The sequence below is a fragment of the Anolis carolinensis genome, chromosome 4, assembly GCF_035594765.1.
Source record: "Anolis carolinensis isolate JA03-04 chromosome 4, rAnoCar3.1.pri, whole genome shotgun sequence".
NCBI lineage: Eukaryota > Metazoa > Chordata > Lepidosauria > Squamata > Dactyloidae > Anolis > Anolis carolinensis.
In genome coordinates, this window is record NC_085844.1 from 162,405,541 (window position 1) to 162,417,297 (window position 11,757).

Consider the following 11,757-nt stretch of genomic DNA (forward strand, 5'->3'; position numbering starts at 1 on the left):
GCTTTGGAAACAGTCTCTTCCTCCTCGGTCTCTTGATCATTGTAATCTGAATCCATAGGTTCCGCCGTTGTGTTCGCTTTTGGGTCCTCAGGGGAGTAGTATCTCGCCTTTTTTGGTTTTTTCTCTTTTGCCAGTGAGGTTTCAGATTGTTTCTCTGTTTTTTGCTCCTTTATTTTCTTGAAAAAATCCTTCGCCTTCTCTTCTGAGGTTAGCCAATGTTTCTCATTCATATATGTGACCATAATCCCTTCTGTTCTTTCCCAGCGGAATCTTATTTTCTGTCTTTTAAGTTCTTCGGTCAGGAAGAAATATTTCCTACGTCTATTTAATATAGTTAGGGGAAATTCCTTCAAAATTATAATTCTAGTGTCTTTATATGTTAAGGATTGACGACTATTTTGTATCAGGATTTCATCCCTAATTCTTCTTTTTACAAAAAGCACTATCACATCTTTAGGAACCTTATTCCTTTTTGAATAATATTTCTGGATTCTGTAAGATCTATCAATTTCTTTTCCCATATCCTGTTCCGAGCACTGTATCAGATCTGCCAATAGTTTCGTTATAATTTGGTTGATGTTTTCATTAGCTTCCTCTCTTATGTTCCTGAATCTTAACTGGAACTCCATTTCTTTTTGTTCCATCCTTTCTTGTGCTTTTTCCAGGCGAGAATGTTTCCCCTCTAGGTTCTCTACTCTGTGTTGAATTTTTGTTTGGGATTTTTCAATATTTGTTTTTGCCCTTTTCAAATCTAGAATTTCTTCGTGTGTGGTTTTGAGTTCATGTTTTAGTTGGCTAATTTCTTCTTTTAAATCTTTTTTCATCTCTAGCATCTCTTGGTGCAGTTCTTTTTGTCTCTCTGACATTGCATAGAGTTCTTTTTGATAGCTTTCGTTAGTAGTTGCCAGTTTCTGAATCTCTTTCATAATGTCCCGCATGCTTATTTCCTCCGTCTGTGAAGGTCTCCTTGTCATTACTGGCCCTTTTACATCCTTTAGATCTTTCTCTGTCTTTGCTTTAGCACCTGCCATCATTTCTGATATCTGGTACTTTCAGGTATTTCCTAGTCTCTCTTCCTGTTGGCACACCTTCCCAGACTCTTCCCGGAGTCTTCTGATTTTCTTCTTCCGTAGTCACTCTTCCGCCGCGTTGTTGATCAATCCGTCGCTTGTTGGATCCCCTTCTGACTCTTGCCGTCTTAATCCTAAAATCCTCTCTGATTCCACACCACTCCGATTTAATTGGGTTCTTCCGTCTGCCGGTGTCCTACTCTGGGCTGTTCCTCTCTCCTTTCTTCCTCTCTCTGGTCTCCCTTCGTCCCTTCGTCCTGATATTGTTGTTTTCTCTTGACTCTCTTGGCTCTGATAGCCTACTAATTCATCAGTTCATGTAGGTTGTGAAATTTTTTCTTTTGTTGGAAGGGTATTTTGTAGAGATCAGCGTTACCTGCTCCGCTTCTTTTTCTCTTTCAAGGTTTGTTTCCGCCCGGACCAGATTCACCGTCCGCCTCTTACGTCTCTTGCGTCTCTTCCTGTGCGCGTTTTTTTTTTTTACCAATTAGTCACGCTCTTATCGAAGGGGAAAGCTCCTTGCAGCTCCCCTTCTCTTACGTACTTCCTGGACTTTCAGCTTTTGTTTATGAAGAAGGGGAGCGTGGGCGGAACAATATGGCAGTCAAGGTCAATCTAACGTTGTCTTTTCCGGGAATCAGTTGGAAGACAAATGGTTGGTTCACTTCTTATTTAGTTCACTTCTTATTTAGTTAATTTTAGTTATACAGTTATAAGGTCCAAGTTTGTTTAGAGCCCGGTTGGCCCTTTTTGCAAAGTCACGCCGCTTCCTGCACGACGATCCGCGCCCTCCGCGATTTGGACCCTTTAGACCGCCCGGTCGGAGCGGTCTGTTGGGATCCGTTTCCACCGCTTTGGAGGCTTGCGTACCCCCCTGGTTCGGTCTCCTTCCCAGGGAGAGGGGAGCTTAAGGCTCTACCCAATCGTCTTGTTATTATTTTATCAAGTCCGGTTCATTATCCTTCATTACATCCTAGTCGAATATCTCCCATTTACCTTGTCCCCTCATGGGTCTTGTTTAGTTAAGTTTCTTTAACGTCCATACCAGTATTGTTCCCTTAGAAACGAGAAAGTTTTTCGCTGGAAACTTACAGTCTCCTTTCCGGACGGCTTCTCCTTCGCAAACTTTCTTTCTTTTAAAATGAGCCGGGCTGGCGGTTATTGCGGAGTCATGCTGCTTCCCGCTTGACGATCCACGCCCTCCGCGATTTGGACCCTCCAGACCGCCCTGACAGAGTGGTCTGTCGGAACCCGTTGTATCGCTTTGGAGGCTTGCGTCCCCCCCTGGTTCAATCCCCAGGGAGAGGGGAGCTTAAAGCTCTACCCAATCGTCTAAGTGGTGACCTTCCTTGAGGAGCTCTCAGGAGGTCCGTCCCGCCGCCATCGTAGCTCACCGGAAATCAATGGTATGCACATATATGTGTGCATGGAAAAATGAACAGATACAGTACTTTTAATAATTTAATTTGCAGGACGTAGCAGTATAGGCCAAGTTCATAAACACTTAATTGACTTGGGGGGAAAAAGTCAATAAAGCATTTTTAAGAGTTCATCTAACTTGCTGGTTTCAGTATAAAATGAATCATAACAGCTGTAATATCTTTTTAAAATGCAGTGGACACTGAAAATAATGAGTTGCTTTTCTGAACTGTGCCCAATATCCTGTATGCAAATAATTTATGGCCGGTGATGGTATTTTACATCTAGGCCAATTTTGGCACATTTTACACATTCTTGTATTAGTAGGTATATGTCATATAAGTATAATTTATGTTTCATACAATGGCAAAGATATTTCTTTCCCAGCATGAACATTTTAATGCCACTCACTGCTCCTCTCTTGCCCAACTGAATGTTGCTTGTTATGTGCCATTTAGTTGCTTTCAAATAGCTTGGGGGCTATTAATGAGAGACCTCTAAGATTCCCAGTGATCAACAGCACTGCTCAGGTCTTGTAAACTCAGGGTTGTGACTTCCTTTACTGAGCCTATCTATCTATTATATGGTCTTCCTCTGTTCCTACTGCCTTCCACTTTTCCCACTGTTATCATCTTTGCCAATGAGTCATATCCTCTCATGATGTGAACAGAGTATGATAGCCTCGATTTCATCTTTTTTGGCTTCTTGTGAGAGCTCAGGTTTGTTTGTCTAGTCATCTTTTTGGTGAAAATTCTCCTCCATTGCCACATTTCAAATTGGTTAATTTTGTTTTTAATCCCATAAGGTAAATGGGAACAAACTTTTGAGAAATGATTACCTCTTTATAGCACAAAAGCAATCTGTCAATTGTTCGTGCAACATAGGACCAACACTTTAATATGGATGGATGTATGTGCCTAAAACAGTTATGGAGTGAGAATGTAGATAACCACCTTGAATTAATTTGAATGCTTCTGTGGTGGCTTGGGATGGATAGTATGATCACAAAAGGTAGGGAAAATATGGTCTTCCCCATTCTCAGGACAGGCAGTCTCCAAGTTACGAACAAGAGAAGTTTTATAGGTTTGTATTCAAGTTGAATTTATATGTCAGTTAGAACAGGTACATTTTTAAAGTGTAACTACAGCCCCAGCCCTCTCTAAGCTTTGGATAGGACAGGAAAGGGTTAACACTGTTGTGGTATTTGTCTGTGCCCCTGTTTAGAAGAGTTCATCTCACTTTCTGTCCCTGTGATAATTGGATTTTGAAAACTTTGGCTTGTTGTGGAAACAAGGACTGGTAATAAAATTTCAGCGGACACCCCCCCCTTTCCGCATGATAATTCTTCTGGGAGTGAATTTCCCTTCCGAGGAGTAGATTTCTCTCACTTCCTGTTGTCTCACCCCCCTCCCAGTTCTTAACTTTGAGTCATTTGTAAGTCAGATATTTGTAACTTGGGGATTTTTTTCATGTCAGGAGCAACTTGAGAAACTGCAAGTTGCTTCTGGTGTGAGAGAATTGTCCATCTGCAAAGACATTGCCTGGATGTTCTGATGATTTACCATCCTTGTGAGAGGCCTCTCTCATGTTCTCGAATGGAGCTGGAGCTGATAGAGGGAGCTCACCTGCACTCTGCCCGGGTTGGATTTGAACTGGCATTCTTCAGGTCAGCAACCCAACCTTCAAGTCATCAGTCCTGCCAGCACAAGGGTTTAAGCCACTACGTCACCAGGGGTTCCTACTTGGGGACTGCCTGTATATAAATACCATATTATCCCTTACACAGCCTCATGAAGTATGTACATTTGATGATAATATGATTGTCCTTAGTGGTTGGACATATTGCTTGCAATACTCTTATTGTGTGATTGAGGTTTCAGTTTCTGAGCATGCAAATGCTTTCTCCATAATAACCCCAGAGTCAGCCTGTTAGCATCTGTCCGCTGCATTCAGAATGCCTTCAAGCCATTGCCATGCAGAGATCACAGCTGTTCAACTTCACCCTCTTCATTTTGTCAACCTAGACCTTACTCTTAAAACGTTTAACTATTTTGTACCCTCCTATGGTGTACCACATTTTAATTGTCACATAAAAATATGGATGATAATATTCCAGAGAGGAAATACATTCCTTTGGTTGAATGTCATTTAAATAAGAAGTTTCTTTGCCGGAATTTTTCTCCTGCCCCTGCGCAGGACTGAGCTGTGCCTTGAAGCACTGATGAATGCTGGATAGATAGGGGTGGGTTAGAGGTCACCAGTATCACCAAGCTACAGATGCTTTCCCCATGACATTTCAAAAAAGGAGGAGGAAGAACTTCAAAGCTGCATCTTGCATTTTCTCAAAGCATTATTTTTTTCTCGTCAGCCATCCCTTTTACAAAAGGGGTGGACTGACATTTGTGCCCACAGTGGAGAGCAAAGCCAAGGAACAAAGGATGGGATATGCACATAAAACTGACTTACAGCTTCAATTAACTTATAACAAAATGTAGAAGGAATGCATTTTTTTGTTAGAACTCAACCACATTCTTCAGAAGTTTACAGTCCTCAACAAGAAGTACACAGGCAGCTGACTTAGCTGGCAGGGGAAGCCCTTCTCCCATTTCCCTTTTTGCTTCCCCCCTCTCTCCTGATAGTTAGATTGGTATTTCTCAGGAACATGCCTCTTTAATCACATGGCAAACCCCTGAGTCCTCCATTTTCTTCTCCTGTGAACATGGAGAGAAACAAAATGTCTGCTTCAGAGAGCTAGATAGATAGGGTCCTTCCAGACAGGCCCTTTATATCAGGATTTGATCTTTCTGGATTATATGAGTCCGCACTGCCAGATTATCTGGGATAAACCAAAAACTGAGTATCAGATCCTGGGATAAAGGGCCTGTCTGGAAGGTCCCTTAGATAGCTAGGCCCCCAACTTTCCTATATAGTAATATAGTTCTTTGAATAAAGTCACATGTAACTTTTAAAGTTTCACTCCTGAATTGTTGAAGTTCATTTGCTCTACTGCTATGCTCAAAAAGCTTCTGATCTGCAAAACTGCTGCTACTGCAGTTGTTGCTGATTTACATTTTTAAGTGTTTTTTTTCTTTTTTGAAATTATCCAACATTTTTGACAGTAGAAATAACTTACCTTGATTACCAAAAAAGAGTGGGTGAAAACATCCAATAGTAGGAGTCTCTCATTGCTTCCTCTTTCTACCAGCCTGTAGTCCTCTTGGTGAAGACCCAAAACCCAAAAGCCTCTTCTGCAGATCTGGTGGCTGGTTCTGCAAGGGTCCGCTCAACTCATTTCTGGCTATTCACTGACAGGTAACCAAGAGTCAGTTCAGATACAAGCAAAAATAGAAAAGTCTATAGCTAATGCATGAATAACAAGATGATAAATTGAAAGGGCCAAACCATCATTTACCTGTCAGACAGTGTGATTACGTTCCTTCCTTGGCTCATGTTTTTTTTTTTTCCATGTCAAGAGTAACTTGAGAAACTGCAAGTTGCTTCTGGTATGAGAGAATTGGCCATCTATAAGGACGTTACTCAGGGGATGCCCAGATGTTTTACCATCCTGTGGGAGGCGTCTCTCATGTCCCCACATGGAAAGCTGGAGCTGACAGACGGGAGCTCATCCCACTCACTGGATTTGAATAATTGATCTTTTGGTCAGTAGTCCTGCCGGCACAAGGGTTTAACCCATTGTGCCACCGGGGGCTCCAAGATAATGAGATAGAAGCTGCCCAGGCAATGCTTGAGCAAAGAAAATGGGAAACAAAAAATAGTTAGAATACTTAGCGGATTATATGCTTCAGGACTATATTTCTGAAAGGAGAATCAAATACACAAATGGTCGTCCCAATGAGAACTGGGATTCGAAATGGAAAACTCTGATACCCAGAGTCAAAGGAAATATAAGGAACTACAACAGACTAACTTCATGATCAATCAATGAAAAAAATATTAGAAATAGAAATACAACTGTTCCCAGAGTGTGGGGGTGAGGGGGGAGGGAGGGGGGTAAAACTGATTGATATAAGTAGTAGATATGTATGAATATGGAACGGTCAAGAGAATAGGATATACCAAAAAGAAAACAAAATTAATGCAAAATCGTTGCCTGTTTATGTCTTCTGACTTTTCAGCGATGTGATTGTGAATTGTGATATCCTACATACATATTCATATTCATATTCAATAAACAAATAAAAAAGAAGTCACAGAATAAATATCCAAAAGGCTAGAAGTTAAAGTTAACACAAGGAGGACAGAGCTTAAAAAAACACGTGTTCTCTCCAACTCCTACTCCCCATAGAGACTGAGCCTGGGGCTCCTCCCCTCTGCAGGAAACTTTGCAGAAAGCTCTGGCTGTCTGACAAGTGAAAAAAAAAAAAACAGCCTGCAGCTGTAAGTTGATGTATTTAGTGAAAAGAATTGTGCACGGAAAACAAGTTTATAGAATCCAGAGAATCATAGAATAATAGAGCCGGAAGAGACCATATGGGCCAACTAGTCCAACCCCATGCCATGCAGGAAAAGCGCAATCAAAGTACACAAAAGACCAGCATTTCCCACACACAAAAAAGGTTTCTTTTGAAAGACAGGAAACTTGCTTTTTGTGCAGAAATGCTATTTCTGAACAGAAAAACACTGTTTTCAGTGCAGAAAAACCTTTTCTTGGGCTAATTCTGAAACTATTTCCATATCCCTCAGGTTCTTGAGATGATTAATTACATTTTCTGACAGACAAGAATCCTTAACCAAGAATCAGATTTTTCATTTTCATAGTGGGATTAAACTTATCTAGACACAAAGGTCTGAACAAAGAGAAGCAAACTGTTGGAGAGCTGAATGTGGTAGAAGTGTACTGTGGTTTGTAGCACCCCAGCATCCAATAAAGAACATTGTGTCCAATGTGGGCACATTACCTTTAAATGATTGGACCAGGTCTTAACAAACCAAACACGAGAGAAAAATTAGCTGATAATATACAAATGAGACCTAGATAAAGACGGAATGTGTTTAAGCTTGTGTTAAATAAATAGCACAAGATGCAGATAATCTGAAATGGATTTCAGCATAGATACTATTACAAAGAAAAAATATGGCAGGGCCTTACTAGCAAAATTATATGAAGGGATTAGGAAAAAATGTGACAGGTTGATAAATATCAGAGGTAATGTATGCAAGGGCATACATCACCTCTCTTGAAATCCAGGAGAAATACAATTCTTACATTCCAGTGAAATAGCATAAAAACAACAACAAAAGGGGAGGGGCTTTTAAAAAAGAAATTGTTCTGGCAAAGTAAAAACTCAGCAAGCAAAAGATTATGCTTTCCCTAACAAGAGCAGTTTTGGCTCCTCCCACAATTTCCCCTCCCACAAATTGGGGAAAGGTTTCATTCTAAACCTGAGAGCAACGAATGCCATCATATTACATAACAGGAGCTTTTTTGTTGAATTCCAGGGTCAGAGAAGCAAATGGTGAAAACAGAAGAACAGCCTCCCTCAGGGGAGCGTGCTTGCTCCAACAATGTTTAAAATTTGCACAAATGACCAGCCACTGCCCTGCTACATGCACAATGGAGGACATTTAGTATTAATGGCAAGTTTTTTTTTCTTAAAAAAATCTCTATGTTTGTAAATCCATTACAACTTGTACCCTCAGTTCGCTTCTGACATGGGAAATAAATACATAACTGGCCAAACATCCGGATTATTACCAGAAATCCACTTTCCCACCACCTCCTGACACATTTGAAAAGAATGCTGGCCCCCACACTCAAAATATGTAAAGAATGCTCTATCCTACACTCGAACCCAACCTAATGTGATGAACACAGGGGCTTACCAGATTTTAAGTGTAGCACTCAGTAGAGTTTAGTAAATGTGATGAAGTGGTTGCACTGAGCCAGAAGGCTTTTGCAGAGTCACTGACTTGGTATTGAGAGGATGTAGCAAAGATTGCATTGCTACAACTCTTAGATCCGACTTTTGACCTCATTAAATAAGTAGGGAGTAGAGGGTAAATGGGGTTCATGGGAACAAACATACACATTTCAATATGTTTGAAAGCTTGTCTGGCTGCTAGTCAGAGCTCTCAACAGTTTTTTCCCCCCCATGTCAGGAGTGACTTGAGAAACTGAATGTCGCTTCTGGTGTGAGAAAATTGACTGTTTGCAAGGACGTTGCCCAGGGGACACCTGGATGTTTTGATGTTTTGACCATCTTTGTCCCCGCATGGAGCTGGAGCTGATACAGGAAGCTCATCTGCGCTCTGCCCGGGTTGGATTTGAACCGGCAACCTTCAGGTCAGCAACCAAGCCTTCAAGTCATCAGTCCTGCTGACACACCCATTGCACCACCGGGGCTCACAACAGTGATATCTATACTGTTGTTGCATGTGGCTTTTAACTTCACTTGGTTAGAGAGAGAAAAATTGTTGTGTTCTTAGAAATGTTGGATGTAACACTCTTTTCTTTTTTGTTCCTGCAGGAAGACTATTCTTTTCTTCTAGTAAAGCAGTCACCATGGTCACTTGGAGTCAACCAGGTCGTGAGTGGTGGTAGCAGCAACTACTATAAAACTCCTGTTGGTACCTCAATGGCTGAGGTGAAAAGAGAGGGTGGTTGTATTTGAGGCATCACACATACGCATCTAAATGTATTGTTTAAAGACTCGTTTGGGGACTTTTAATTTTTCCCTTGCAGTTGCAGCCTTCTTACTGGTGAGTGGATGTTGCAGTGACTGCATTGTTACAACTCCTGGTTCTGACTTTTGGCCTCATACAGAAAGCAGAGAGTACAATGTCAATTGCGTTAATCAAATATGTGCATTATTTGATATGTCTTGCAGGATAGCATCCCTAAACACTGGAACTCCATTGGCGGAACTTGTACTGGATCACTGACTGGCTGCTTGTCAGAGCTAGTATCTTTATGCAATTGCTGCAATGAGGTTTGTTAAGAGAGAAAACTGGTTGTGTTCTTAGAAGCTTCATACTTCACTATCTCACTCTAGGTTTTTTTTGGGCCTGGATAAGACCTTTTTTTCTTTCTGACAGAGTTTTATCTATGATCAGTTGGATTGAGCCAGCGGGCTTCTACACAATCACGGCTTTGCTGGTGAGTGGAGGTAGCAGTAGTGTTATGGTTGAGCCTTATGGCTCCGATACTGGGAGACGTGGTCGTAAGACTCCTCGGGAGTCAGATACTCTCGAGGAGCGAGAAAGGAAGCGGCTGCGGGACTTATTTGCAGAACCATCTGACGAGGATTCCTTTGAGGGTTTTACTGAGAGAATGGAGGAAGAGATGGTTAGCTCAGAGGAGGATGACATGGAATGGACTCGTGTGAGGGAGGATTTGGGTGCCACTGGCAATGATAGTATGGAAGGCGATTGGGGACCTTCAGGATTAGACCCGTGGACAAGCTGGAGGGATGGGACGGGATCCACAGCTGGGGATGTTGTGGGGCGTAGTCAAAGGTGTTTCAGTTCTGATGAGGAAAGTGATGAGGAAACGCCTGGAATTAGGGTAACAGCTGATAGTGATGAGGAGCTGTAAACTGGCATAAAATGGGGTTTGGAAGCAATGGCTAATTGCGTTGGGCAAGGTAATCTGGACGAACGCTTGGGCTCTGTGTGGGAAATTCCTGAAGACGGGTGTGATTCGTTTGCTGACTACGTAAGTTACCAAGGACACTGGGCATAGACGGCGGGAGGAACTGTGTGGGCTTTTGTTGTGCAACCTGTGCTTAATCTTAATAGCTTGGACCTCCGTCGTCTTCTTGACGGACGCCATCTGTTTATTCTGGACTGACTGACTGACTACGGCCTCGGACTCTCCTTCCTGTGATTATCGTTGGACCTGGTGAACTACAAACGTCTGTACCTGCCTTACGACCTTCGGACCGGATTGGAACTTCGCTGACCGCTTCTGCCCTTGAATGCTGCATTTGTATCTGGAAATTGCTTGCTGTGTGGAGGAGTAACCTCTTAGTTACTCAAACATAGCTTTTGGCAGCAGAGAAGCATCTGCTGCCAGTTTCTTGTATTCCTTTGAACCTTTTGTTCACCAGCTTTTGTTTGTTTTAGTCCCAGGCTGAAGTAAGCTTTTTTGGTTTAAGCCGGATTAAACTCCGGTTTAATCCAGTTTATCTTTTGAACGTTTTCCTTGTGTCTTTTTACTTTTAAGGCCAATGTTTGCCTAGCCCTTGTCTTTTACGGGCATTTTTGGTTCTGTAACTCCAATAAACTTTGTTATATCTTATCTTGTGGCGTTCTGTCCTTGACAAGTAGTGACTGCATTGTTACAACTCCTGGCTTTGACTTTTGGCCTCATTCAGTAAGTAAAGAGTACAAGGTCAATGAGGTTTATGGGATGAAACATTCCTATTTCAATAAGTTATTTAAAAGCCATAATTGACCTTTTCTTTCTTACAGATAAGCTGTCTTGGGAGCCTTGCACAGCCATAGGTCAAGACCTGCCACCGGGCTTTCTCACAGCCTTTCTCCCCCAGTACCAACTGCCCTATGGCCTCCCCCCAGCACCAAACATTGGTCTCACCTGGTCTGCCCGCCTGGCCAGGCATGCAGCCCCCTCTCTAAAAGGTTTGTCTGTGCCTGGTCTACAGAAAAAACTAATGCATGCTGGGCTGTCTCCCAAAACAACCTGCTCAGATGTAGATTGAAGAAGAGTTTCTATTCTGGTCTACTCTTTCTGTTACACCAACATGTCAACCTGCATTCATCTAATCACCCAGCCAGGGAGCTGCACACCTTTGCTAGTGATTTTAAAAAGAGCAGATCCCAAGGTGAGGACCTTATCACACACAGCATGGGAAATGCCTTTTTAATAGGCAACCCATATTTTAAGAAGACTTTATGACAGGCCTGCACAACTTGGGAGGAGTAAGGGGCCGGAATTATATAGGTTAAGCCTCTTGGGGCTGCAAATAGGTTTTTGTTTTAAAAACATGAACCCTTAAAATTTGTTTTAGATGCAGGAGTGTATCTGTTTTTCAATATCGGCATTGGAAAATGGCTTTGAAATATATCAGAAAAGGTAAACTATTATTCCCGGGTATTTGGTGAAGAAGAAGGGTTTTGAATAAAAGACCACTCCAGTTTTAAATTGGACAGCTGTCTAAGAGCTTGTGAGAAGGAAGTATGCCACTCAAACTTCAGGATGGTGCCCACCCAATTCCATACTTCAATGTAACACAATATAGCCTACCATTCTCTGTTTGAGAAAAATGACAGTATGGATAAATGAAGA